The sequence below is a fragment of the Pelodiscus sinensis genome, chromosome 13 (assembly GCF_049634645.1).
Source record: "Pelodiscus sinensis isolate JC-2024 chromosome 13, ASM4963464v1, whole genome shotgun sequence".
In the NCBI taxonomy this organism is placed as follows: domain Eukaryota; kingdom Metazoa; phylum Chordata; order Testudines; family Trionychidae; genus Pelodiscus; species Pelodiscus sinensis.
This window is the reverse complement of record NC_134723.1, coordinates 17861043-17870955: the sequence shown is the minus strand read 5'-3', so window position 1 is coordinate 17870955 and position 9913 is coordinate 17861043.

Below are 9913 nucleotides of genomic sequence, written 5' to 3'. Positions count from 1 at the left end.
GGATGCGAGTGAGCCGCCCCCGCCCCCTACAGGGGTTGGGAGAGCGCAAGATCCATCCTAGCCTGACACTCCGCGGCCACCTGCCTGGCCTGCCGCGAAACGTACTGCGCGTGGGGGGGCGGAGCCTCCGCCAGTGCGGCTCACAGCTGCTTTAATAGCAAGCCTTTGGGGCCCCAGCTCCTTTATCCCCCTCCAGCCAGTGCCTGGGGTTACCAGGTGTCCGGCTTTGAATGGGACAGTCCCGTATTTGAGCTTTCTGTTCGTCCTGTATTTTCTAAATAGGGTGTGATGTAGATTGTGATGTCATGTCGAGTGTGTCCCATAGTTTTGTTGAAACCATCTAGCAACCCTAGCAGTGCCCCTCCCCCCATTTCCCTGCGGGAAGGTCTCCCCTCCTTCCCCCCTTGTCTTGAATTAGGGGAGGGAATCGCCTCTAGTCAGTCTGCGGGGCTAATGCCAACTGTAGGCGCAGCACTTAGCCTGCAAGTGCTCTGCCTGGAGCTTCAAGCTGCCTCCCATTGGACATAGACTCGCTGATGTACTGGGCCTCTTCCTAAGACCTTTCCCTAACATAGGTATCCAGGCTAGGGGTGTACACATATTGTGGAGTACAAGACTACTCAGTTCTCCCCTCCTTCCTGCTTCTGTAGCAGAGGCAGCAAACCAGGAGACAGGAGCTGGTGCTGGGGGGCTCTGGCTTAAAAGCCAGTTCTCCCAGCACTGTCTCTATGGTGCCACCTACCTTCCTCCCCTCTGCTGCGTCTATGAGAGGCAACAGCGGGAAGAGGGGGAGGGAGGCTGCTGCTGCAAAGCATCCTAAGTTTCTGGCAGCTTGGGCTGTCCACGGGCAGAGGCTGCTCCTGCAGCAGCCTCTGCCTGCAGCCAACCCAGGCTACCGTGAACAGGCTGCTGGACCCGGCACAAGCTGGGATCAAGCAGTCCCGGCTTGCACCAGTCTGGGACCACTGCAGCTCTGCCTTTTAAATGTAGTAAAAGCCACCTGGCGCTTCCTACATTTAAAAGGCAGAAGTGCAGTGGTCCAGGACCCGGCGCGAGTTGGGACTACTCAGTCCTGGATCATGCCTACTCCGGGAGCTAGCCTCACTGCAGGTCTGCAGAGCTCTTCTCCTTATTGACTAATTGTGTAGTCGATACCGATGGTATTGACTACATGATTAACAAAATACCTGCTCCTTAACTCTTAATCCATGCAGATGCCATGTTACGTTAACAGGCTCAGTACTGAAAACTATGGAACATGTAGGGTTGGAGCTGAGTAAAACTTTTCACTTTTCCCCTGTCTCTTTTTCTCCCAGTAAAATGGCACTTTAGGCTGACAAACATTTTGTGAATTCCTGTTATTTTCACCAAATTATTTTAGTAAAAAAACCCCAGTGCCTGCAAAGTTAAAAGATTTGACAAATTTTGCTTCTCTTACTCAAAATGACTTCAATTTAAAAAAAAAATCCTTCAACTTTATTAACAATATTTAGCATACGGTCAAGCCATATGTTTTTTTATCTGTAACATTTTTTTAACTCAATCTGTTTAATGTTGGGGAATTTATTTCAAGTTGACACGATTTTTTTAATTCTTCAGAACAGGCAGCAAATTTTTTTTAAAAAGTTTGCTGTATAGCACAAGTCCAAATCCAATTCAGGAAACCCTTCAGCATTTGCTTAAATTTAAGTCAATCACACTTATGTCAGATAGGTGGATGCTTAAATGCTTCACAGTATCAGATCTGGAGTGTTCAGCACTTTGCAGGATCTATTCCATAGTAGTTCTATTGTAATATGAATAATAGTAAGTTTTTGGTAAGTTGTGCTGAGTTTAGGGATGTTAAATTTTGATTAATCAACTATTGACTAGTTGATGGAATTGAAGGTAGGGAGTTTGGGGGGCTCCTCCAGTAGTATAGTAAATATAGTACCTGTCTCCAGAGGTCAAGGGTTTGAACTCCCACGTCCAACATGGGGTCACCTCAGACCAGCTTGGCAATAGATGCACCTGGCACCCTTGGGACATAAGAAAGACAAGAGGGGCCCTTGGGACTTTTCCTACATTTCAAAGGAAGAAGCACAGCAGTGGGACAAGCTCCTCCCAGCACTGGTTTCTGTTCCACCCCTTGCTGCTTCTCTCTGATAGAGGCAGCAAGTGGAGGAGCAATTAGTCAAGTCACCACTTGACCAGGCTTATCAGTGTTTCCCAATTTTATTTGGCCACGGAACCCCTAGAGTTGCCTTTAAAAAAAAAGGCCTCTGCCGCGTTTTGTTGAATCAAAAAAGCCCTCACTATGGCTCTGTCTCTTTAACAAGGGGTGGGGGAGTGCTGGCTCTTCGCGGAACCCTTGCTTTCGCTTCGCGGATCCCCAGGGTTCTCCGGAGCACTAATTGGGAAACACTGAGGTAGTCGACTATTTGCTTATATCCCTAGGTGAGTTAGTTTTAATGTGTTGACTCTTTTTAAGTATGTCATTCAATATCATTAGAAATTGAAAATATACCATGATCCTGGGGTTTGCCCAATGGTTTCAACAAAAATACATTTGATTTTTGTTGATATTACATCACAAAAATGACAATTGATATTACATCACAATCTACATTACATCTTATTTAGAAAATACCAGACATTTATATTTTCTCGTATATATATTCTCAATTTGTTTCCCAAACAGAAAGCTCAAATACTGGACTGTCTGGTTCAAAACCAGACACTTAGCAACCCTAATCCTGGCCTTATTTCCCTTCTCATCTACCTTAAATTCAAAACTAAAACAAAATAAATAAAGCCATTATTTATGAAGCTAGTAAAATTAAGATACACTCTTTAAAACCAAAACAATTTAGCTCTAATGTTTTATGAGCCTTGTGGTTCCGTGTGTTTCTATGGCCATACAGAATACTTCTAGGACAACTGTACTCATACAGACCCACTGACATTTCATCAAATAAGAGATTTCCCCCTTTAAGGGAAGGTGTACAAGAAAAAACACAGGAGACAGATTAAATGATTAATGCATATGAGAAATACTTCAAAAAGGTTGTACTTTCAACAAACTCATTGATCTCAGAAGCCAGTTTTGGAATCTACATTTTGTATTTTATTATAACCAATATTTTTATTTATGAATTATTGTTATAAATGTATATGGTGAGTATGGAAACTGTAAAATGAAAAGTCTCTGAATATGCAAATTTAAAATTGAAGCATAAGAACATAAGAATGGCCATTCTGGGTCAGACCAAAAGTCCATCCTGCCTAGTATCCTGTCTGCCGACAGTGGCCAATGCTAGGTGTCTCAGAGGGAGTGAACCGAACAGGTAATGATCAAGTGGTCTCTCTCCTGCCATACATCTTCACCCTCTAACAAACAGAAGCTCGGGACACCATTCGTTACCTATACTGGCTAATAGCCATTAATGGACTTAACCTCCATGAATTTATCTAGTTCTCTTTTAAACCCTATTATAGTCCTAGCCTTCACAACCTTCTCAGGCAAGGAGTTTCACAGATTGACTATGCGCTGTGTGAAGAAGAACTTCCTTTTATTTGTTTTAAACGTGCTGCCCATTAATTTTATTTGGTGGCCCCTAGTTCTTACATTATGGGAACAAGTAAATAACTTTTCCTTATTCACTTTCTCCACACCACTCATGGTATTATAGACCTCTATCTTATCCTTAGTCTCTTATCCTTAGTCTCCTCTTTTCCAAGCTGAAAAGTCTGTCTCTTTAATCTTTCCTCATATGGGACCCGTTCCAAACCCCTAATCATTTTAGTTGTCCTTCTCTGAACCTTTTCTAATGCCAGTATATCTTTTTTTGAGATGAGGAGACCACATCTATATGCAGTATTCAAGATGTGGGCATACCATAGATTTATATAAAGCAGGGTTTCCCAGCCTATGGGAAATTTCAAAAGAGTTGCCAAGTGTGTCCCCAGGTGGCTCTGCTCTCCCTCCTCCCCCTGTTTTTGAATTGCCTTGGGTCACCAAGTCTTTCTGAATTTCCCGTCTGGAAAAGTTTAGGAACAGCTGAGGGCAATAAGATATTCTCCATCTTATTCTCTATCCCTTTTTTAATGATTCCTAACATCCTGTTTGCTTTTTTGACTGCCGCTGCACAAAATGTGGACATCTTTAGAGAACGATGCACGATGACTCCAAGATCTCTTTCCTGATTAGTTGTAGCTAAATTAGCCCCTATCATATTATATGTATAGTTGGGGTTATTTTTTCCAATGTGCATTACTTTACATTTATCCACATTAAATTTCATTTGCCATTTTGCTGCCTAGTTTTGTGAGATCTTTTTGAAGCTCTTCACAGTCTGCTTTGGTCTTAACTACCTTGAGCAGTTTAGTATTGTCTGCAAACTTTGTCACCTCTCTGTTTATCCCTTTCTCCAGATCATTTATGAATACGTTGAATAGGATTGGTCCTAGGACTGACCCTTGGGGAACACCACTAGTTACCCCTCTCCATTCTGAAAATTTATCATTTATTCCTACCCTTTGTTTCTTGTCTTTTAACCAGTTCTCAGTCCATATAAGGACCTTCCCTCATATCCCATAACAACTTAATTTACGTAATAGCCTTTGGTGAGGGACCTTGTCAAAGGCTTTCTGGAAATCTAAATATACTATACAGTATCTACTGAATCCCCCTTGTCCATATGTTTTTGACCCCTTCATACAACTCTAATAGATTAGTAAGACATGATTTCCCTTTACAGAACCATGTTGACTTTTGCCCAACAAATTATGTTCTACATGTCTGACAATTTTGTTCTTTACTATTGTTTCAACTAATTTACCCGGTACTGACATTAGACTTACTGGTCTGCAATTGCCAGGATCACCTCTAGAGTCCTTTTTAAATATTGACGTTACATTAGCTATCTTCCAGTCCTTGGGTACAGAAGCTGATTTAAAGGATAGGTTACAAACCATAGTTAATAGTTCCTTAATTTCACATTTGTGTTCTTTCAAAACTCTTGGGTGAATGCCATCTGGTCCTGGTGACTTGTTACTGTTAAGTTTATCAATTAATTCCAAAACCTCCTTTAATGACACTTCAATCTGTGACAAATCCTCAGATTTGGATGGATTCATGCTAGATGAGATTTTGACAAATTTTTTACAATATCAAAGAAGCATTTATAAAATGTTTTTTGCTTTGCTAGAAGACTATAAAAAGGTAACCAGGAAAAGTATACATTTTTCCTCTGGGGAAAAAAACTAGCTGAATATATTTTGACTAAATTACACAAGATAATTTCTAGACAGAGAACCTCTGTTTCAGTTCAGAACAGTTTTGAATGGTGATGTTATAAGAAGTGTTGAATATTGATTTTTCTGATTAAAATGCTGAGTTATGTGCAACAATAATGTAATGGGGACTGTCTGGCTAATCAGCAATTCTGCAGAAAATGACCCGGAGATTACAGTGGATGAGAAGCTGGATGAGTCAACAGTGTGTCCTTATAGCCAAGAAGGCTAATGGCATACTGGGGGTGTATTAATAGGAGCATTGCAAACAGATCTAATGAAGTGATTTTTCCCCTTTATTCAGCACTGGTGAGGCCATATCTGGAGTACTGCATCCAATTCTGGGGGCCCCATTACAGAAAAGATGTGGATACATTGGAGAGAGTCCAATGGAGGACAACAAAAATGATTAGGGGGCTGGAGCACATGATTTATGAGGTGAGGGTGAGGGATTCGGTGTTATTTAGTCTACAGAAGAGAAGAGTTCGGGGGATTTGATAGCAGACTTTAATTATCTGAAGAGAGCAGGGCCAGCTTTAGGACGTGCGGGGCCCAATTCGAACAATTTCGATGGGGCCCCACAGCAATTTTGGTTGAGCAAAAAAAAAAAAAAGGCACACAAAAAATCCCCAGCTACCTCCCTCACCAAGCCCCGGAGGTAGCTAACACCTCCCTCCTCCTGCCCGTGGCACAGGGAAACCCTATGCTCAACTCACACCTCCTGCAGTGCAGGCAGCCGCCACACTCCTCCAGGGCCGATGCCCTCTCCCACAGTGCGCCCAGCACACTTCCGGGTTCAGGGCGTGGGGCCCAATTCAGGGGAATCAGGTGAATCGGCCTAAGGCCGGCCCTGTAAGGGAGGTTCCAGATAAGACGCTGTTCTCAGTGGTGACAGATGACAGAATGAGGAGCAATGTTCTCAAGTTGCAGTGGAGAGGTCTAAGTTGACTATTAAGAAAAACTATTTTACTAGGTCCAGGTCTACTCTAGGAAGCTATTTCAAATTAACTCCCCTTATTTCAAAATAGTAAGTGAAGCATCTACTCGACCAACCATGTTATTTCAAAATAACAGGCTGGTTATTTTGAAATAATAACTCCTGCCTTTCATGGGGAGCTACGCTTATTTTGAAATAGTATTAGTGTGGATGCTCCGCTGCTGCTATTTCGAAATAAGTTCTCCCCAGAGTAATTTGAAGTAATTACTCCTCAGTGCTTCTTGGGGCTCTAAGTTGAGATAGTGCATCCACAATAACAGAGCTCGCTTTGGACTAATTTCAAGGTTCCCCCGTAATGGGGACATACTATTTCGATTTTGTTATTTCGGGAGTTATTATTTTCAATTTAGTTATTTTGAAATAATTTCCTTGTGTAAACATGACGTAGGAAGGTGGTGAAGCACTGGAATGGATTACTTAGGTAGACTCTCCATCCCTCGAGGTTTTTAAGTCCTGGCTTGACAAAGTCCTGATTGGAATGATTTAGTTGGGATCGGTCCTGCTTTTATCAGGGGGTTGTACTTTTTTATTCATTGCTGAGCATGCAAAAATTATGTTTCTCTCTGCAAAAGAGAAGGTTTTCTAAACTCTAATTCATCTAGTCATCTATTAAGCAAAAACATTTATATATGTTTAATTTTAAATATGTGAACAGTCCCACTAAAATCAATGATATTGTTCACAAGCTTAAAATTAAGCATTACTTCGGTACTTTGCTATATCAAGGCTTATACCATTAGTAATTTTATATATATATATATTTTATTTATAGTGGAGTGGTCTTCTTATACCAGTGGTTCTCAAACCTTTTGGTTAGTGGCCTACCCTGTTTAACGCATACCTCTGCGGACCACCAGCCAACCATCCATGATGACAGGATGGGTGCAAGAGTGGGGTGGATATATGAGTTCGGGGTGTGAGGGAGGGAGGGTACAGGAGCAGGATGGAAGTCGGGGGAGGGCCTAGGAGATAGGGATGGTAGTAGGATGGGAGCACAGGGTGTGGGCATGAAGGGTTGGAGGGCTCTTGCCTGGTTCCATGTCCCCTGTTGCTCCCAGGCACGCCCCCCCCCCCCCCCCACTCCTATTGGCCATGATTCCAGCCAGGGAAAGAGCAGGGAAAACCACCAGGCAAGCAGTTTCCTGTGCTGCCATTCCCCCAGCCAGGAGGACGAAGCGGCAGCATGCAGAGCCAATTACTCTCCCTGCAAGCCGAATCCGGCCTGCTAGGCTCCTCCCTCCTCCTCCCCTGCAGCAGGAAGTTGGTGCTGGCACTCCAACCTTGTGGGAAGAGGGCCACCAGTGCAGATTCCCCACTGAGGATGAGAGGGGTGAATCCCAAGCCTGTGGCCTACTTGTGTAAGCGGGGGAATGATCCCGCTATTGTGGGGAACTTTCCTGGCTTCTATACCACCCCGGTGAAATGAACCAGCGAAAGGATCTGAGTCCCCGCTCCCACTTCCTTTACCCCACGGCTCCCTGATCCTGAGGGCTCCCCCTCCACTCTCCTGAGTAGCAGAGCCCTTGAAACCCGAACAAGGCTGGGCCCAGGTTTCCTGGGGCTTAATCCCTGACCTTGTCACTAGGGGCAGGAGTTAGGGTGTCCCCACTCCGAGGTGCTCTCTTCACACTGCAGGCCTTCTTGGCCCAGTGATTACTTCATAAGGTTTAAAGCAAATACAATTTATTAAACAACAACTGATTAAAGAGAAAAGAATAAGACAAAATGAGAATGGTTAAATGAGAACACACAGCCCTGCTCTGTAACACAGGGACATCAAAACAGCAGCCTGCAGAGTGTAAGGACAGTCCACAGTCTCTTCCTTAGAGGCCCTGGATGTGCTGCAGGGGGCTGCAGGCTGGACACGCTTGCTCTGGCAGTGACCACACAGCCTCAAGCTCTAAGTGGCCAGACCCCTCTCCCAGGCCAGAGCCTCTCCCCACACTTTGCAGTTCCCAGCTGCTCACCACATCCAGCTGCAGGCTGTGCTGTGTGGCCAGTCTCTAGCTTCTTGCGTTGCTTCTCTGTTCCTTTTGGCTCTTTGAGCATTGCCAGTCTGCTGCTCAACACAGGGTCTGCGCTCTTGAGCTGTGTGTGTCAGGCTCAGCTGCTGCAAAAACTGCCCCTCAGCACACAGCTTGCTTTACTAGTCTCTCAGCTCCCTGTTTTGGCAGGACTTCTTCACACAGCTTGTCCTTCTATTTCAGCTCTCTGTCTTTGCAGGACCTCTTCTGCACACAGCTTGTTTGTTCAGAGAGAGAGCCAGAACAATCCCAGCTCACAGGGAGGACGGGGCCTGGCCTCTCCCCTTCCTCACTGGCCTGTCCAACCTGTCAATCAGGCTGAGCTGGAGTGTTGACTGCTTTCCATTGTCTCTGGGGTCAGTCAGTCTCATGAACTCTTCCCCTTCAGATACTGCGAGCTGGCAAACCAAAAACTCCCACAGAGTTTTAGTAAGGGGTAACAGTCCCCTTACACTTGCAAGATGATCATGGACCACGCTTTGAGAACCACTGCCTTACACATAAATATGTATGAAGCACAGTGAAAGAGCATTTGTATTGGTTTTCTTACCTATATTTTGTTTATTCTCTCCTAATTTTATTTACTCTCTTGGGGTATGTCTACACTACCCTGCTGGTTCGAACTAGTGGGGTAATGTAGGCATACCGCACTTGCAAATGAAGCCTGGGATTTGAATTTCCCGGGCTTCATTTGCATACGCGGGGAGCCGCCATTTTTAAAACCCCGCTAGTTCGAACCCCATGCAGCGCGGCTACGCGGGGCACGAACTAGGTAGTTCGAACTAGGCTTCCTAGTTCGAACTACCGTTACTCCTCATTTCACGAGGAGTAACGGTAGTTCGAACTAGGAAGCCTAGTTCGAACTACCTAGTTCGTGCCCCGTGTAGCCGCGCTGCATGGGGTTCGAACCAGCGGGGTTTTAAAAATGGCGGCTCCCCGCTTATGCAAATGAAGCCCGGGAAATTCAAATCCCGGGCTTCATTTGCAAGTGCGGTATGCCTACATTACCCTCCTAGTTCGAACTAGGAGGGTAGTGTAGACATACCCTTGTGTATTATTTGTTTTCAGGATGGGATGTTATTTCATTTTTCAAATAACATGTATCTTGTAATGCCTTTTTTAATTATAAGATTTTTTAAAAAAAGATTGATGGGACAACAACAACAAATTCTGATATGCCTGAGGAAATATGTTCAACTCTTTAAATAATAAATGTTTCATGCCACTATTTTTTTACTATGCCAGTAGATAACAGGATAGGTGTAATTAAAATGCAATGGAATACAAGATATGTAACTAATTAAAGTGAAACATAAACATAATTTTTGTAAATTATACTGAAGATGGAGAATTCCATTAGCAATGTTGATATGAGAAAGTCCACCTCATTTTCTCTAGTCATGGGGTTCTTGCATTTGATCAGATTTACCATTTGTGCAATTTTCTACAATGTAACTTTTGAATATGCTCAGGTCCTTGTGGTGGCTCAGAATAGGGAATGCAGGAGTCGGGGCAGGAGATTGGGTATGTGGGGGGTGCAGGAGTCAGGGCAGGGGCTGGAAGGTGTATAGGGGGGCTCAGGTCAGGGGACTGGGAAGGCAGCCTGGGGCCGGCTGGC